The sequence below is a fragment of the Hippichthys cyanospilos genome, chromosome 19 (genome assembly GCF_059441005.1).
Source record: "Hippichthys cyanospilos isolate Australia breed blue-spotted pipefish chromosome 19, RoL_Hcya_1.0, whole genome shotgun sequence".
NCBI lineage: Eukaryota > Metazoa > Chordata > Actinopteri > Syngnathiformes > Syngnathidae > Hippichthys > Hippichthys cyanospilos.
Window position 1 is genome coordinate 13,085,161 of NC_142387.1, and position 17,220 is coordinate 13,102,380.

The window sequence follows — 17,220 nt, forward strand, 5'->3', positions numbered from 1 at the left end:
AAAGGTTATGTTTAGAAGGGATTTTTTTTTTTTAATGCATTCTAACAAGGGTGTGCAGACTCGCAACCTTACCAAAAGGAAGAAAAGCGAGAAAACGCAGCGGCAGCTGTATTCACAGATGCTCGTGTTAAAACGCCCTTATTCACGTGTTTGTTTGCTGCTAATTTAGCCTCCGAACGAAAAAGAAAATGCGGCTTTGTTGTCATACTAACAAGGCAATTAGCAGTCATTACGCATCTCGGGAGTGTCTACAGGCCCACGCTGGTCACCAATTCGCTGATTTCTAATGTCTCACTTAGCCCATTTATCCGCTACTGTATCGTCTCTAACACTGTGCGTTTAATCGTATTCTCGTTAGCTATGCTAAGCGTAGCCAAATCATATAAAAATGAAAGATTAAGACAAAAAGACTTTGAATAAACCTAAAAAATGAGACAAATGTGATTGTTATATATTTTAAAGTTGTTTACAAAAGAATTAAATAGGACTTTAGCCAAAAAAAACAAAACATGCTAATAAGTTAGCTAGCTAGATGAGGTGCCGAGATAGTACATTTAAAAGTACTAAGATAAGCACAAATTAATATATTTGAAACTCTTAACAGCAGTAAACTGCTTGATTTATTTTGGTAATGTTTTCATTCTTATAAAAGGCTAACAAGTAAGCTAGCTAAAATACGAATGTAGAATACACATCTACAAGCATGAATTATTATTATGATTTTGGCAAGTTAGTTTGCTAGATAGCAAATACACACGTCTATTAGCATGAAATGTTCTTACATACAATTTAGGCACTAGTTTTATTCTTTAAAAAGCTAACAAGTTAGCTAGCCTAAAAGCGAATGTATCCATTAGCATGACTTCTTATGATTGTGGCAACAATTTTCATTCTTATAAGTTAACTAGCTAGAATACAAATGTAAAACACATTTATTGTTCTTATGATAATTCACCTGTTATAGAATATCATTCAATCTTGCAAACGCAAAAAAATGTAAAAAAAATCTTCAAATTACATAGGACTGTTGTGCCTTGAGATACAAGTGACCCAACGTACAAGTTTTAAGTTATGAGTCATCATTCTGGCAAACTGTAGTTCACTTGCTAATGCTAATGCTAAAATCATCAAATTGAAACAACGCGTTTGAACACAAACGGTGCAGCAACACATTCAGACATTAAATATAACAACTCAGTCAAATATTATTTGTCTTCTGTGAGTAGCTGGCATCAAAGTAACATTTCCTAGACAAAAAAAATGTCAAGTAGGGTTTGTTTTTAACCAGTGCCGTCTTGTACCATCAAAAATAAGTCAGCGCGTCGGTCCTAATGACAACAGGGCGTTCATGGTCTACAGCACACTGTGGCCTCATTTCCTATGCACGTTCATCTGGTTTGGGACCGCACTGCACGGGGGGAGGGGCATCGCTGCGGACAAGAGTCCCCGGGGCCAGGCCCTCTGTTCAAGGGGTCCTCTGGGGGCCGCCCCCAACCCCCGTCCCGTTTACCTGCTTCAGTTCATCTGAGCGGTTATGACGGCCATATGCCAAGCAGCGGGAAAGCACACACAGTTTTACACAGATTTTTTTAACGCAGATTTTGCAGTTGAGGCCTCAGTGTACATACAAGCTATTTTATAAATCATACAGAAGGGAGGAGTTGTAGTTGGAACGATTTTGTTTAAGATCTCAATGTAAAAGGTTTAGGCGGGGCCCGTGACGGGGCCTGCTGTCAATCACACACGCCCACGCCGGAATGATAAATTTACCAAAACAATATAATGAAACAGCGCAAATCTATTATCCCATAGGCAAACGCATCCAATGCCGGCGTCGCGACATCCAATCAAAGTGCAGCAGGCTGGATTCCCGCGTGTCAATTACGGGCGCCGAACCGGCTACCGGCGACAAATTTCATTAACAAATCTGCGTACATCCAGGGCCTGAAAAAGGACCACATAAATTTGAACCCTCGGGGGCTACGACGGCGGGCCCCGCATTACGACTAATCAAGCTCCTCCCCTCGTACCCTTCAGGAGACCGTCCCCTTGTGTTTGGGCGGGGGAGATAAAAGGAAATATGACGCTTTATTTCTAATCACTGTAAATTACGGGCATCCATCAGGTGAGGCTCAAATTAAAACGCCCGTCTTGACAAAGCAATGGCAACGTTCGGCCCATGAATCAGTGTGATTTAACGTCAAAGAGCTACACTTTAGGTCATTTGCGAGCAAATGGTAAACCGCTACAGAGGAATTAGTGGCTCGTTGCTAAAGCTAGCAGATACAGCAATAGGTAAAAGCGACGGTACAGCAAGTAGCTACACATATATCACGTAGCCGTGGCCAGTCGCTATAGCTAGCTACAACCAGTGACTGTAACAAGTTACCTACCGTCAGTCGCTATTGCTAGCTGCTACCGCCAAAAGGTATTGCCAGTTACTATAGGTAGTAGCTAAAGTCAATCGCTATTGCTAGTTGCTACTGCCAGAAGGGATCGCCAGAAAATATAGCTCGTAGCTACCATTAGTCATTTTTGTTAATCGCTCTCACCAAAAGGTATCACCAGTAACTATAGCTAGTAGCTACTTTTAGTCGTTATTGCTAGTCACTTCCACCAGAAGATATCACCAGTAACTATAGTTAGAAGCTAACATCAGTCGTTATTGCTAGTCACTACCACCAGGAAGTATAAGTAGTATCAACCATCCGTTGCTATTGCTAGTCGCTACCGCTGGAAGGTATGGGCAGTAACTACAGGTAGTAGCTACTGTCAGTTGTTATTGCTAGTCGCTACCACCAGAAGGTACTGGTAGTAGCTACCGTTAGTCGCTGTTGATAGTCGCTAGCACCAGGAACTATAGCTAGTAGCTACTGTCAGTTGTTATTGCTAGTCGCTACCACCAGAAGGTATCACCAGTAACTATAGCTAGTAGCTATCGTTAGTCGCTATTGCTAGTTGCTACCGCCAGGAACTATAGCTAGCAGCTTCCTTCAGTTGGTATTGCTAGTCGCTACCACCAGAAGGTATCGCTCGTAACTATCACTAGAAGCTAACATCAGTCGTTATCGCTAGTCGCTACCACCAAAAAGTATTGTCAGTAACTATCACTAGAAGCAATGACGAGTAGCTATCGCCAGTAGGTATGCTAAAGCAAAAGCAAGGCAAGTAAAACATCCATCGATCAAAAAATGTCCAATAATTCAAGCATCGCAACAAACGTGTAGCTACATTAAATGAAATCAAAGTCATCTAAAAAAAAAAAAAAAAACTTAGCCTCACTGACTTTGCATGACCACACCAGCCAAGTCAAATCTAATAAAGTAAAAGCAATCCAATTTGGGTTTTTCTTTTTTATTATATTTTTTAAAAGGTAGTATTATCCTAACCTTAAGTCAAGCGCTGTCGTCCTTGCGGGGTCTCCACCCCTTGGGGTCACAGATTTAAGGCCTCGGAGTCAAACAGAACGACGCTGTAAAACGTCTGAAAACTAAAAGCCACTTTATTGTTGTGAACTTGCGAAAGTAATTAGTGTAATTGATCAAATTATCAGTTTAAGTGCACCCGTTTAACATGTACTTTCTTAAAAAATATCATGATTAAAGGCATCGATCATTAAACGGGAGCGGTGGAGCACAATGGAATTTCTCCAGTTCATCAAATAAGTGCGGCAATTAACTAAGTGAGGGCTTAAGAGTGATCCAGGGGCTGCCAAAGGGGAAAAAGTACAATAAAAGTGATCAAACCAGAGTTATTACTATTATTACGAAGGTAGCCTGGGCAAAAAAAAAAAATTAGATAAGATCAGGGAATTGAGAATTTTACCCAAAGTGACTATAAACACTTTTAACCCTCCTGTTGTGTTTCTTGGCAACGAACAGCAAAAATCTGCCCGGGTCATTTTGACCCGGGGGATAATAAGTCGCCCAAAAAACGTCAGAAACATGTATTCCAAATCCAATATTTAATTTTAAAATCTGTGTTATGTTTATTACTCAGAAACAGAAATAACATCACCGGGTCAATATGACCCGGGGGATAATAAGTCGCCCAAAAAAACGTCAGAAACGTGTATTCCAAATCCAATATTTAATTTTAAAATCTGTGTTATGTTTATTACTCAGAAACAGAAATAACATCACCGGGTCAATATGACCCGGGGGATAATAAGTCGCCCAAAAAAACGTCAGAAACGTGTATTCCAAATCCAATATTTAATTTTGAAATCTGTGTTGTTTTTATTACTCAGAAACAGAAATAACATCACCGGGTCAATATGACCCAGACACATGTTTATCATCCAAAAGTATCAAGCGCATATAATATCCGATTTTTAAAAAATGTCTTTTTTTTTTTAATTAAGACGGTAGATGACAGCAAGAGAGTTTCTGTTACTATTCCGGAGGACGAGCGCGCCGAAAAAGAAGTGGAAAAAGCCGTCACCACAGTAAATGTTTTTATCACTTTGAGTAAGAAGTGTGGCGAAACCCCGGGTCGGTTTTGCACTCGGTCCAACGGGGACAGCAGCAGCTCTCCCAGCCCAGATTAGCGTTAGATAGAGCAGATGGCGCCTCCATTTTTGAACTTTTGCACTGGTGCAAAATAAGCTCGGGCGATCGGGCTGATTTTTTTTTTTCTTCTTCGTCTTCTTCCTGGCGCCGCTGACAGAAGCTGCGCATCAGATGAAGGGGATGTGTGAAATAGCGTTCGCCGCTCAGGACACAAACACGACGGCGAGGGAAGAGGAGGCGCGCGGTGCGGAGGACGAGCATGCTGCTCCGTCACATGCTCGGCAAAGTCATTCGGCAAAGAGCCTTTGTATTCAAAATGGCAGCGCAAAATTATATAGTGTATTTCTCTCATCGGCTAGCTTAATGCTAGCTATTGACACGTCTATAGTTGGCATTGAGTTGCAGTTTTCCAAACACATGCATATATTCTTTATCTTCTATGGTCATTTTTTTTATTGTATGTCAAAAACTATGCAACTTTTCGAATCAAAAAGTCGGGGTGGGAGGGGGGCGGGGATATTAATTATGTCACAGAAAAGAAGAAAAAAATAAAACTAGAATCTTTAATCGGCAAATATGGGTGGTATCGTTGAAAGATTGACTTCCATTCTTCAGTTACATTTACATGTAGGTAACAGCTCTGTTGTAAGTGTGGAAACACTGCCACCCAAAGGTCAAAGTTAGCACTACAGTGCTCAATTGGCTTATATTAAGGTAAGCATTCATCAAGGGTGTCAGCTACTACCAATAAAAAAACGTATTTGACCAGAAAGTTACGATTTATTATTGTTATAACTATTTTATAAGATGAGAATTCTTGTTCATGGCACTGAATGAGCTAAGTGTAAAATGCCTTTGATGTAAAGATCAAATAATTGGACAAAATACTGCACAAGATGAGAAATGATGCCGATGCCCCAGATCTGGCCCCCGCGCCTGTAATTCGACACCCGTGGTCACTGTCGGAATATCCAAAAATGGAAGGTTCCCGCCGCCAGCCCACCACCCACTCCCATTAGTATCATCATGTCCTCAACGGCTTGTCCTCGCCCACGCCACTTCAGGACAATTGGAGCGGTCAGACGGGGGGGGGTAAATGAAATAAATAAATCCCAAATATGCAAATGAGGCGAGGGCAGCGACGTTTTTGACTGACAAAGTGACTTTTTTTGGACGGGGCCCGTGCCCATTCCAGTCAGAGTTTATTGAAGGTGATTTTGATCTCCTGGATGAGGACGGCGCCATCTGTCACCTTGATTGCATGGCGGCCTCTCCGGGGGGAGCGCCGTGGCTCCTGATCGTTTACAGATTGCGCTGCTTGCGCCTCCATAAGGGCCACATGCGCGGGGCCAGATGGTGAGCATACACGCTTATTATGAGTCTTTATCTCTATGCAGGAAGGAGTGGAACCATTAGGCCTCCCTCAGGATCCCCCCCCCCACCCACCCCCCCACCCCACTCCTCGCTGAAGCCATGCTGTTCTTCTGCAAATACACTCTTCTTCACACACTCGTCATAAAAAAAAAAAAAAAAGCAAACACACACACAGGAGTCAGGGCATGTGATGGCTGTGTTAAAGCATCTGCACACAAGGACACACACACACTCAAACACCTGTTCCTAATACTGAATAGTGTTAGGTGAGGATGGGGGTCATGTGATTTACAACGGCGCTTTTTGAACTTTTCAAATGTAATTGAATTGAAATTTTACCATATTAGCATAGTGGAATCATAAGTATTAGGCAGAGTGTTGGTTTGAATTGAATTCAATGAGTCTTTGCTGGACACTAGAGGGAGCCATACTTGACGTAAAAGAGAAGGGGCGTGTCCAAATATGGTCAATTTCAAATTTGTCAACAAAAGAATACGATTGGTCAGTCCACCCGGGTTTTAGTAAAGGCATTTCTCACTTTGTTTAGTTTCGATACCAGCTTTATTTTCTTAATATTTGAGTGTAAGATTTTATATATATATATATATATATATATATATATATATATATATATATATATATAAGGGCTGCAGGTAAGGATTATTTTAATAATTGATTAAATTGATTAAATGTCAGACCTGCTCTAAAAAAATAATAAATCATTAACTTTAATATATATCTTCTTTGTCCATTCTTGTGTCAGGTGACACATTTCTCCAAAATTTTTAGGAAGCCAGCCGGCAGTTATCTACAAGCATGTCCCCCCCCTCACACACACACACACACACACACACACGCACACACACACACACACACACACACACACACCCTCCCCCATGCAGTGTACAAAATGACATACTGTACGCCAGCCTGTGGTCACAAGTCGGCTCCGGGCTATGCAAATACACAAACGGGCTATAGGTAAACAAATTTAAGTGCTGTACTTTGCATCCCTTTGTATGAAATACACATGAAAATGTTTTTTGGATTGGCCAATGGTAGGTTTGCCTAGCAACAGGTTGCCACGCAAATCCCAAAATAAGATGTATTTTCAGTTGCGCCTTTTTCTAAGCGGATCACGAATAATATCCACCGTTATTTATATCATCAACGCAGGAAAGGAATTTGTCCCAGATTTCAACAGCAGGCGCAATGACCCCCCCATGAAGAAGGTCGTTAGGGCCTCGGGGGTGAGCTATACTGGGCAACACCTGAAATCAAATCCAAGAGCGAAATGGTGGCTCGTTCCAAGAGAACGGCCATGTCGCGGCGAAAAAACACAGAATTTGCATTAAAACCTCAGTGGGCAAATTGAGCCTGCAGCAGGCCAGCATGGTCCTACTGAGACTAGGAACATTTTACCATGCCAAACCTGGACACAATTGGAGAATGGAGAACTAAAGGTCATACACGAGCACAAGTATCCTCAAACCGCATCTCTTCTTGACAAAAGATTGCTATTACCACACAAAGCCGATTGACGATATTTGGATATTTGTTTTTGGTAAAACGGAAAAAAAATACTGAAAGTTTTCAAAGGAGAAAATTTAGAAGGTTGTTTTTTTTTTTTTTTTTTTAAATCTTCGGCAGACAGTCATTTATTCATTTTTTTTTTAAACTTTCAACACAACGTTCAGTAGCATCTTTTGGACGATAAAAGTCCCCCCCAAAATGGACAAAAACCACCAACATTATAAAGGTAACTGAAATTTAATGAATGGTGCTCTGAGGTTGACACAGATTTAAATTTAAAACTTAAATTCTGGTTATTTTGAGCAATATCAGTGTAATGGCTGATTATGAGCGCCGTCATTGGTCTAAGTGGCAAATATTGGCACCATTGGGAATGCGGTAGTATCGGGGCTGCTAACGGTCATAAAGCCTCTACCAGTCGAAACACCAAATATCGGCGCCACAATCGAGCGAAATGCCGAATATGGGTGCCGCAATTGGTCGAAACGCCGAATATCAGTGCCGCAATTGGTCGAAATGCCGAATACGGGCGCCACAATCGGTCGAAACGCCAAATATGGGCGCCACAATCGGTCGAAAGGCCAAATATGGGCGCCACAATCTGTCGAAAGGCCAAATATGGGCGCCACAATCGGTCGAAAGGCCAAATATGGGCGCCACAATCGGTCGAAAGGCCAAATATGGGCGCCACAATCGGTCGAAAGGCCAAATATGGGCGCCACAATCGGTCGAAAGGCCAAATATGGGCGCCACAATCGGTCGAAAGGCCAAATATGGGCGCCACAATCGGTCGAAAGGCCAAATATCGGCGCCACAATCGGTCAAAACGCCAAATATTGGCGCCACAATCAGTCGAAACGCCAAATATCGGCGCCACAATCGGTCGAAACGACAAATATCGGCGCCGCTATTGGTCAAAACGCTGAATATCGGCGCCGCTGTTGGTCGAAACGCAGAATATCAGCGCCGCTGTTGGTCAAAACGCAGAATATCAGCGCCGCTGTTGGTCAAAAGAGTGAAGATCAGCATCGAGATTTGTTCAAAACGGCGAACATTGGCACTGCCGTTTGGCTAAAACAGAGACCATCGAAGCCCATATTTGGTCAAAACACAGAACATCGGCGCCCGCCGGACTTCGCGCTAACACCTGCTTCTGGGACTTCCGCGTTAATCGTTGGCGGCGTCCTTGTCAAGAACAGATCACTTTTCGAGTACCTTGGCATAATACAAAAAAAAAAGGATACCGGCGCAGTAAAATCCTGGCCATCAAAACCGTCGTAACGACGGGTTCCTGGTAAGTTTACTCGGGCAAACTAGTAGCGGAGACGGCGGGAGAGCGCTTATTTGTAGGGAAAAAAAGCGTCCTTTTTGTTTGCCTTGGCTCGGGCGCGCACAGCACATACGCACACGCTCAGCCTTTTTCACCCCTCTGCATCAATCTGTTCCCAAGCTGTTTCCGCATTTGGGCCCGGTTTGCCAGGATTAGTCTTTGGCAGGGATGGCGGCGATGATTACCGCAAGTCTGCGTCCACCTTTAGACGCTACCCCGACGCCAGGCTGAAAACTACACCATTACGGGCGTAATCGTTCTTCGGTATCCAAAGTCTTTCTTTCTTTCTCGCTCGCTCTTGGTAAATGACGAGTCGCGCCGAGAATATTGCCAAACTCCCGGGACAGCTGCGGCCCATTAAAAAGTGTTATGCTTGCTGATTTCCGCGCGCGTTCCGTCGTCGCGCGGCGCCAAAAGCAACGTTAGCAATTAGCCCGGATGAAATGTTTAATTGCGCCTTAATTTCCATCAGATTTAACTGTCGGGCGGCCCGCCGTCCGGCCTTAACCGATCGAATTAGGCGGGCTAAGATGACGGCTGACGTGACAGACAGCCGGTGGTAAATATTACCATTTTTTTCATTCGAAATGAAACTAATCGATCATCGAAAGAATCGAGACACATTTGTAATCATCGAATGATCATTTTGAGATAGTTGACTGTGAAATTATGTCAAATCAGCAAAATTTCAGCCTCTCACTGATAAAAATTTTAATGAATTTAATAAATTAATCATTAAATAAATTAATAAAATAATCTACAGATTAATCAGCTATCAAAATATTTAACTCGTGCACATCCTTTGCAAACATACACATAGCCTTTTTTTCCTAATTTTGTAAATGCTTTTAAATGTGGAATAATTAAAGTTTTTTTACAATTTTTTTCCTTCAACCACTCAAATTGTTCAGGGGGTTAAATGTATTAAAAATTTTAAAATGGTATAGTCTGTTTTTGTAGCCTGTAAAATGATGACACTTTACGACATAGCCATTAACTGGTCTCTACCGCCACCTACTGGCTTGAGGTGAAACACAAGTCAAAGAATTTTTTGTCTGCTGACATAGTTCGACCACCGCGCAGTAAAATGTTGCAAAAATCACAGGAAAATCAATGTCATAAATCCTATTAAAACGCATCTCCAAAAAATTATTTATAATGGTTTTATATAGTCCAAAATGTGTAAAATTATTTTTCTTTGTACACAAAATCTCGCACGTCCAGCTGCAATGTCAGAATTGTTACATTTTGAAGTTTCACATGCTTTAATCATCTGCTGGGAATTTCAGCTCCCCCATTGATTCTTTTACGATATCATAAAAAAAAAAAATCAAAAGGAATGTCCACGATTTGCAACATAATTCCACAAGGGTTAAAGACCAATAGTGGCAAAATAAAATCAAACAAGTGAAAAATTTGCCACCGCTTTTACGCGTACAAAATCGTATCGCGTGGAGCTCGTCGACAGATGGACGACGCGAGAGCCGGGAGAAAAGTCAAGATGGCGAGGGGGGGGCGAAAAAGGTGTCCACGGCTACTGCGAGAAACGGCGCCGTCCTGCCAAAGCACGCGAGGGGCCCGCGCGGAGAGGGGGCCCGCCGGTGGTTCCCTCGGGAGCAGACGGAGAGGACCACTTATCCACTGTGACTGAGAGGCAGACTCATGATTATGCTAATGCTCCATATAAATATTAGCAAGATGCTCATTACCGCTTGCGTGTGATGGAGCTCCTTCGCCATGACGCATCGTCATTTTTGCAAGAGCGTATAACGTGAAAAATAGAGGAAAATTTCGCTCGAAAAATGAATTGTTCAATTCCAAAAATATATTCAAATATTTGCTCGTGTTTTTGTTTATCGGAATCTTTTGCATAATATTATTGTGCACCCCCCTATTGCATTTTTTTCAAATGGCATCTGTAAGCAATAAAATTCAATTGTGGCTCATTTTTCCCTTGTTAAATCACTTTTGTTGCAAAAATTTCAAAATAAACTTATTGAACTATTTTTTCATGTTTTATTTTACCAAATAGGAACAGCACTTTTCTAATTCAGTGATTCTAAAGTGTAGTACAATACCACATAATGGTATGTGGGAGTCCTCTAGTGGTCGATAAAAGAATTGTTTCGGTACAGTTCGGTTGTATTTGAACTCTGAAAGCCAGAAATTTAGCATTTAATCTCAGAAAAATTTCAAACGGAATTTTTTTCACTCAAATCTTGAAATTTCAAAATAAACTTTTGCTACTGTGTAATGTTCTATTTTACTTGTTAGGAATGCCTTGTAAACCTTTCTACTTCATCGATTTGAAAGTGTATTACGATATCAGTTAATGGGACGTGGGAGCCCTCTAGTGGTTCATGAGGGAAATGCCGCCTCAGTACAGTTCAATTGTATTTAACTTTGAAAGCCATGAACTGAGCATTTAATCTCTGAAAACATTTTTTTTTTACTGTACACAATTTGATTTGACTTTTCCGCGCATGCATTCGAACTGAGCGACGCGGCCACCATTTTGCATATTTATGACGCGGTCCAGGGAGAGAGCCGGCGAGGGAATTGTTGGCGATTGTCACGCGAGAGCATCCAGTTATTCAGCAGCATGCGCGCCCCAAAACATCATTACAAAGGAGCACCACAGGAAATGAGATGTGTGGGGCAAGGCTCCAGAAGCAAAAAGCACCCCCCCCCACCCCTTACCCCCCTCCTAATCACCGCCGCCAACTGTCAACCCGGCTCGACGAGGATTTCGCGGCGCAAACTCGCCGAGTGGCTCTGCAGCGGTCGGACATGCTGCCCAACATGTGGCACCCGTGATAATTACGGCAGAATTAACACAGGGCGGCTTTATGGGCCTTCTGCCGCCGCCAAGTGGATGCCAGATAGGCAGGCACACACACACACGCCGGGTTTTAGAACATCATGGGGACATCCCATTGACAATGCATTTCCTGGCCCCTTAACTTTAACCATCACAACGGATTCAATCCAATGCAAAAGCTGGACTCTTAAAATCAAGGCTAGACCCTAAAAAACACATCTGAGCTTGTGGGGTCCACCGTAATGGTCCCCACAAGGGTAAGTGGTACCCACAAAGATAGTAAAACCCGGAATTTGGTCCAAAACAAAAACAAACACAAAACAACTTATTTCTCTAATAGGGGAGGAGCACTTCCACAGAAAACAGAAGTGACTCACTTTGTTTTAGTTGGCTTTCTTCGGTCACTCGAAGTCATCACAGGTATCATTGGTGGGCCGTTTTGCTTTTGGCTGTCGAATGAAAATGACAGATGACAACCAATCATGGCTCAGCCTGCAGATGTCACATGACCTCATTCGGGAATCAGATGAGCCGTGATTGGTCATTAGCTGAGCAACTATGATGTTATTCCAGCCAAAATTGCCGCCTATAGAATGTATTAAAGTGAAGAAAATTTGGGGAAATTTTACATAATATTTTCTATTTTACCTTAGTACTTTTTTATTCCCGATTACTTATCTTACATTAGGCTTTCATTTGAATTTTTTGAAAATAGACAAAACTGACCCCTTGTGAAATTAATTTTGTTCAGTTGTATTTAACTTCATACATATATTTTACTGTATTGGATTTCATTTGTATTTTTTCCCCCAATTTTTGGGCCATCATGCGCTGTTTTTGAGCAACTTGAAAACCGTTATTTGGTAAGCAGACATCATCAATGCTAACTTTGAAAACGCGGCTACAAAAGGGCGGGAACATCAATGGCCAGCGCGCCGCCGCCCTGTTGTCCTTGATTTCTCTCATTTGATCAAAACAAACCAGCAAAAAAGACAAAAGAAGCCACCTTGGCTCGCGACGTCCGCATCTGAAACCTCCTGCTGGAAGTTGATTTTGTGGAGGAATATCAAATGGCTAATGACAAATGTTTGGGCGCACGGTGGCCCCCCCCCGCCCCCTTGCTACGCTTTGATTGGGAGAGGCGGGACAGGGCGTCGGTGTGTGACAAACAGATGCTCATAACTCAGTTGAGTGAAGAGCATTACTTTCCAATGAAGGCCTGGACGCCGGCCAATCGGCATCGACTGCGCGCAGCCGGCCGGGGAGGCAACGGGAAGCAAAGGCGCGGGACCGGCGATACCATCAACGATACATAAACCAGTCGCCAATATCAGCCAGATACCATGATGCGACTAAACATACATCCCTCGGGTATATATCACCATAAAATAAACAACATCTATGTAAATTATATCATACCATCTTTGATACATTACAAAGTTGGTATCGCAATACCATTCTATGATAGTCCAAAAAACAGCATCATAATACTATCAACAAAATATTTCAAAGTAGCTGATATCGCCAAAATATTAGCGAGAAGTCACAAAATCGATACCATCCCTGATATATTAAAATACCGATATCATGATATCATCTGCAATACAATCCAGTATCTGTGATCTCATCATGTCATCACAATTTATCCACCCTGAGGTCTAGATAATACATTACTACATTCCTGATATCATCACAAAAGAGTAAAGCATGCGTCCCCAAATATATATCTCTATAGCAGTAGGATATCATCAAAATGTTAGAATATCAATTATAGTATTCCCAATATCATATAGCAATGATATCTTCTCAAATGTCTGATATATTGAAACATCATAATGATGAAGTCTACTTGTCCTTATAATGTATCATCATAAAATCATCCAAGACATAATACAAAGTCGTTGGTATTGTCATCAAAATATCAACGATACACCCTGAATGCTCTTTAATCACATTATCATCAATCAGGAAATTGAGTCTCTGTGATTTAATGATACCTTTGACGATACAGGCCAATGTCTATAACATCATCACAGTATCATGTAGAGGCCATTTTAAAGTTGATATCAATACCATATATAAAACAAACATATTACATCACTTTATTCTCAATGATGAAATTAAATATCATGATACCATTGGGGACAGAGCTCAATATTTATGATATCACCACAATAATATCATTTGAAAGTGGATAAATATGAAGTATGATACCTTGACTTCTATTTTGATAAACCCCAATGTTTATCATATCTTCTCTAAACCAACCACACTCCATTTCAAAGCTGGTATCAATACCAATTACGTATTTTGTCGTCAGAGTGTCAGCAATACAATATCTATAAAAATCAAAGATGCAGCCCAACATTTCTGATATCTCGACAAACATCCCAATATCTACGTGTGATATTCATGATAAGATATCACACCGCCATCCTGATATCCCGATACAGTCCACACCGTTGATTCCTTTAACAATGAATGAAAGATTCATCCGTGTACTGAACTACCGACAGAAAATTGTCAACATTTTGCCCAAATTTCTTCGTCAATAATCCATGAACGTTAATGAGAAAAAGGAGGCGGCGCGCGTGTACTTGAAGCGCGAGAGAGAAGGAGACAAGAGGCGTCATAAAAGGAAGCCGTCGGTGCGAGCGCAGACACGATTTCACGGCTGGCGACTCGCTCGCCAGTTGAGCTGTCTTGAGCTCAAATGATTCAATTAGGCCAGCTGTCCCTGTTTGTCATGGCTCAACTGGCCGCGAGATTACCTTTCGCCGGGCACATATACGCGCCTCCTACGCCACCGCGCCGTTATAAAAACACACGGGAAAGAATCAAAGAAGGCGGCAGTAACCGTGTTAGCCACTTTAGCGCTAAACGTGAGCGTCCTTTTGATTCTTATTCCACTCTCTCCGTCGCAATTTTCACCCTTTTCCATCTGCGTTTGTATAATCACGCTACGTTATATCGTGATACTGTCTACGAAAAGTACGATACATCGCGTGTCTCTTTATTTATGAACTTGCCCGGATAAGGTAGTTAACACCAGGAGTCATTAGGGCTGATGTCTTCTTCGTCGTCTTCTTTTAATGTAGTTAGCGTCAAGTAACCTCATCAGACGTCGTTAGCGTAATTGTCACGCCGGAGAAGGTGACGGCTCAAAATGGCCAATTAAAAGCTCATTAGCCGCGTTAGCGTCTGCTCCCGTTTTTTTGTTCTTTTTCAGATGTAAACAACAAGCCTGGTAAAGGCGGGCGACATGCTAACCGCGGCGTAAATATTCATGCTTTTTTGTTTTCTCCTTCTTCATGAATGATCCAACATTCGTCACTCTTAGCGGAAGATGCTAATGCATTAGCGCAAGTACAAAAGGAAGCAAAACCAGCTCACAATTGAAATGGTACGATTCCATCGCGCTACTTGTGCGACCAAGGAACTGATTTTTTAACAGTGACAAACAAGCAAAACTATTACTTATTATTAATACGTTTTGCTCAAATAAGTTAGCTTCTCTTTTTGTTTTGATGTTTTGATGGAAATAGGGTTACGCGATAAAAAAATAGTAAGCTCATGTAAGCAGGAAATAGGGTACGGTCTCGCTAACAGGCTAGCTAGCTAGCGAACGAACGGACAAACAAGGTATGCATTTTTTTCACCTTTTTACTATTTTGCTAATATGAAACAAGATGGATCTTACTATCCAACAAACGATCAATAAAACAAGCTAAAAGATTTAGTAACGAGAAATGTTCTGTCGCTTTTTCTTTCAAAGCATTTATAACGTAGCGTGTCTACGGGTCTCAAAGAGAAAGCGCTGCCGAAAGAGAGGAAGGACGTGACGTTGCTTTCCGAGCTGTCAAATCTCTCAGCGGGCTCACGCTCATCACAGTGATTGAGAACAATGTCTCGTTGCAAAAAACTAGCATTCACGGGCCGCCTAGCGCACAAAACGACTCCACGCTTTCCCTTCGTTAAATCGATTTGTGTCACTTTCACTAGTCAAAGTTGCACCATTTTGTTTCAAACAATTACATAAACATAATTGCTTTTTTAAAACTAAATAGTAGGTCACAGAAGATAGATGCTAAATTATTTTTTAACTTGGTTTTTGTGTTAGGATGATTAAAAGTACTCACAGAGTGGTCCAGTTTTGTCTTTCTGGTCCAGTTTGTCAACGCCGAGTAGGTGAATCCCACGCAGTGTCACTTTAGCATTGATACTGATTCTTAACAAGAAAAATAAAGTGTTAAAAAATACTCCTGCTTCTCACTTGTCACCAGTTTCTGGTCAGGTGAACTTAATCAATTACTGAAACTGCAAACAGCTGCTCTCACACCCAGAAAAAGGACTAGACCCAAACAAATGATGAATTTTAGATTTCAAACAAATCATTTGATAATAATAATCACAATTTTTGGGGAATCATTAGTATACATTGCATCTTGTTTGATATTTTCATACTATTTTGATGCCGGTTACGATACGTCACAAAGTCGGTTATCATTACGATACGATGCGTTTAAGATCAATGAAAGAGCACTTATAATAAACTATATGAAAAACAATGAAAACATATATATTGATTAAACAAAACCTTATATAGTAGACCTTGAAAATAGATTGTGAATCACAGGTGTCCAAACTATGGCCCGGGGGGCATTTGGGGCCCGCCAGCCAATTTTAGGGGTCCAAGGCATATATAAAAACTCAAATTTGATATGGCCCGCAATTAAACAAGTAAAAAAAGTAAAGCCTTGACATAGTCAGGGTTTTTTTTTTTTTTTAAGATAACCACTTAATATTGATAATATGTAATTACTTGCTTGATTGAAAAGTACCAGAAATGTAAACAAATCATGTAAAAAAATCATACTAAATAAATAATGTGCCCCATGTATTTTTCTGTATGCGGCCTTGTAAAAGAAAATGTTTGGACACCCCTGCGGCAAAAAAAAAATACTTCATATTACTTTGAAAAAAAAAACTTATGAGCAAAGAAAAAGCATTTAATATAAAAAAGACATAATGCAAATTAATTAAAAACATGCTATAGAATATTTAATAATCACAAAAAAATTACAAATAAATATTTGTCCACAGAAAAATATTAAACATAAAGCATCCTGTTTTTGGGTTACAGTAGAGATCTGTTCACAAAAATAAATCATTAATTTATTTATTCATAAATATTTGTCCACAAAAAATAATCAACTTTTGGGATGAGGTGTTGACAAAAATGAATCGTTAACTTGACAGGTAACGAGCGGAGGCACGTGACAAGTTGGCTCCAACCATTCTCGTATGAGGGAGGTTTTAAAATATTGTAATTGGATAACCTACTGAACATAAAATTTGTTTTATGAATTGATATTTTCCTGAAACAATCCAATAATTATTCCAGGATTATTGCATGTTTGTTTGATTTAAAATCTCGAGTACCCCCTGAAGTTCCTTCAAGTACCTCCAGGGTACCAGTACCCCCCACCGCTGTCCAACAGCGAGCGTTGCATTCAGGTGCACGCAAGATCTTGGCGGTTATCGCTCTGTCAAATTGTGGCGATGGTAAAACAGCCTCCTTCATGGCTTCTGTGATGTCATTATGAGGAATGGGATGCGAACGGACGCTCCAGTGTGTAATAATGGACATC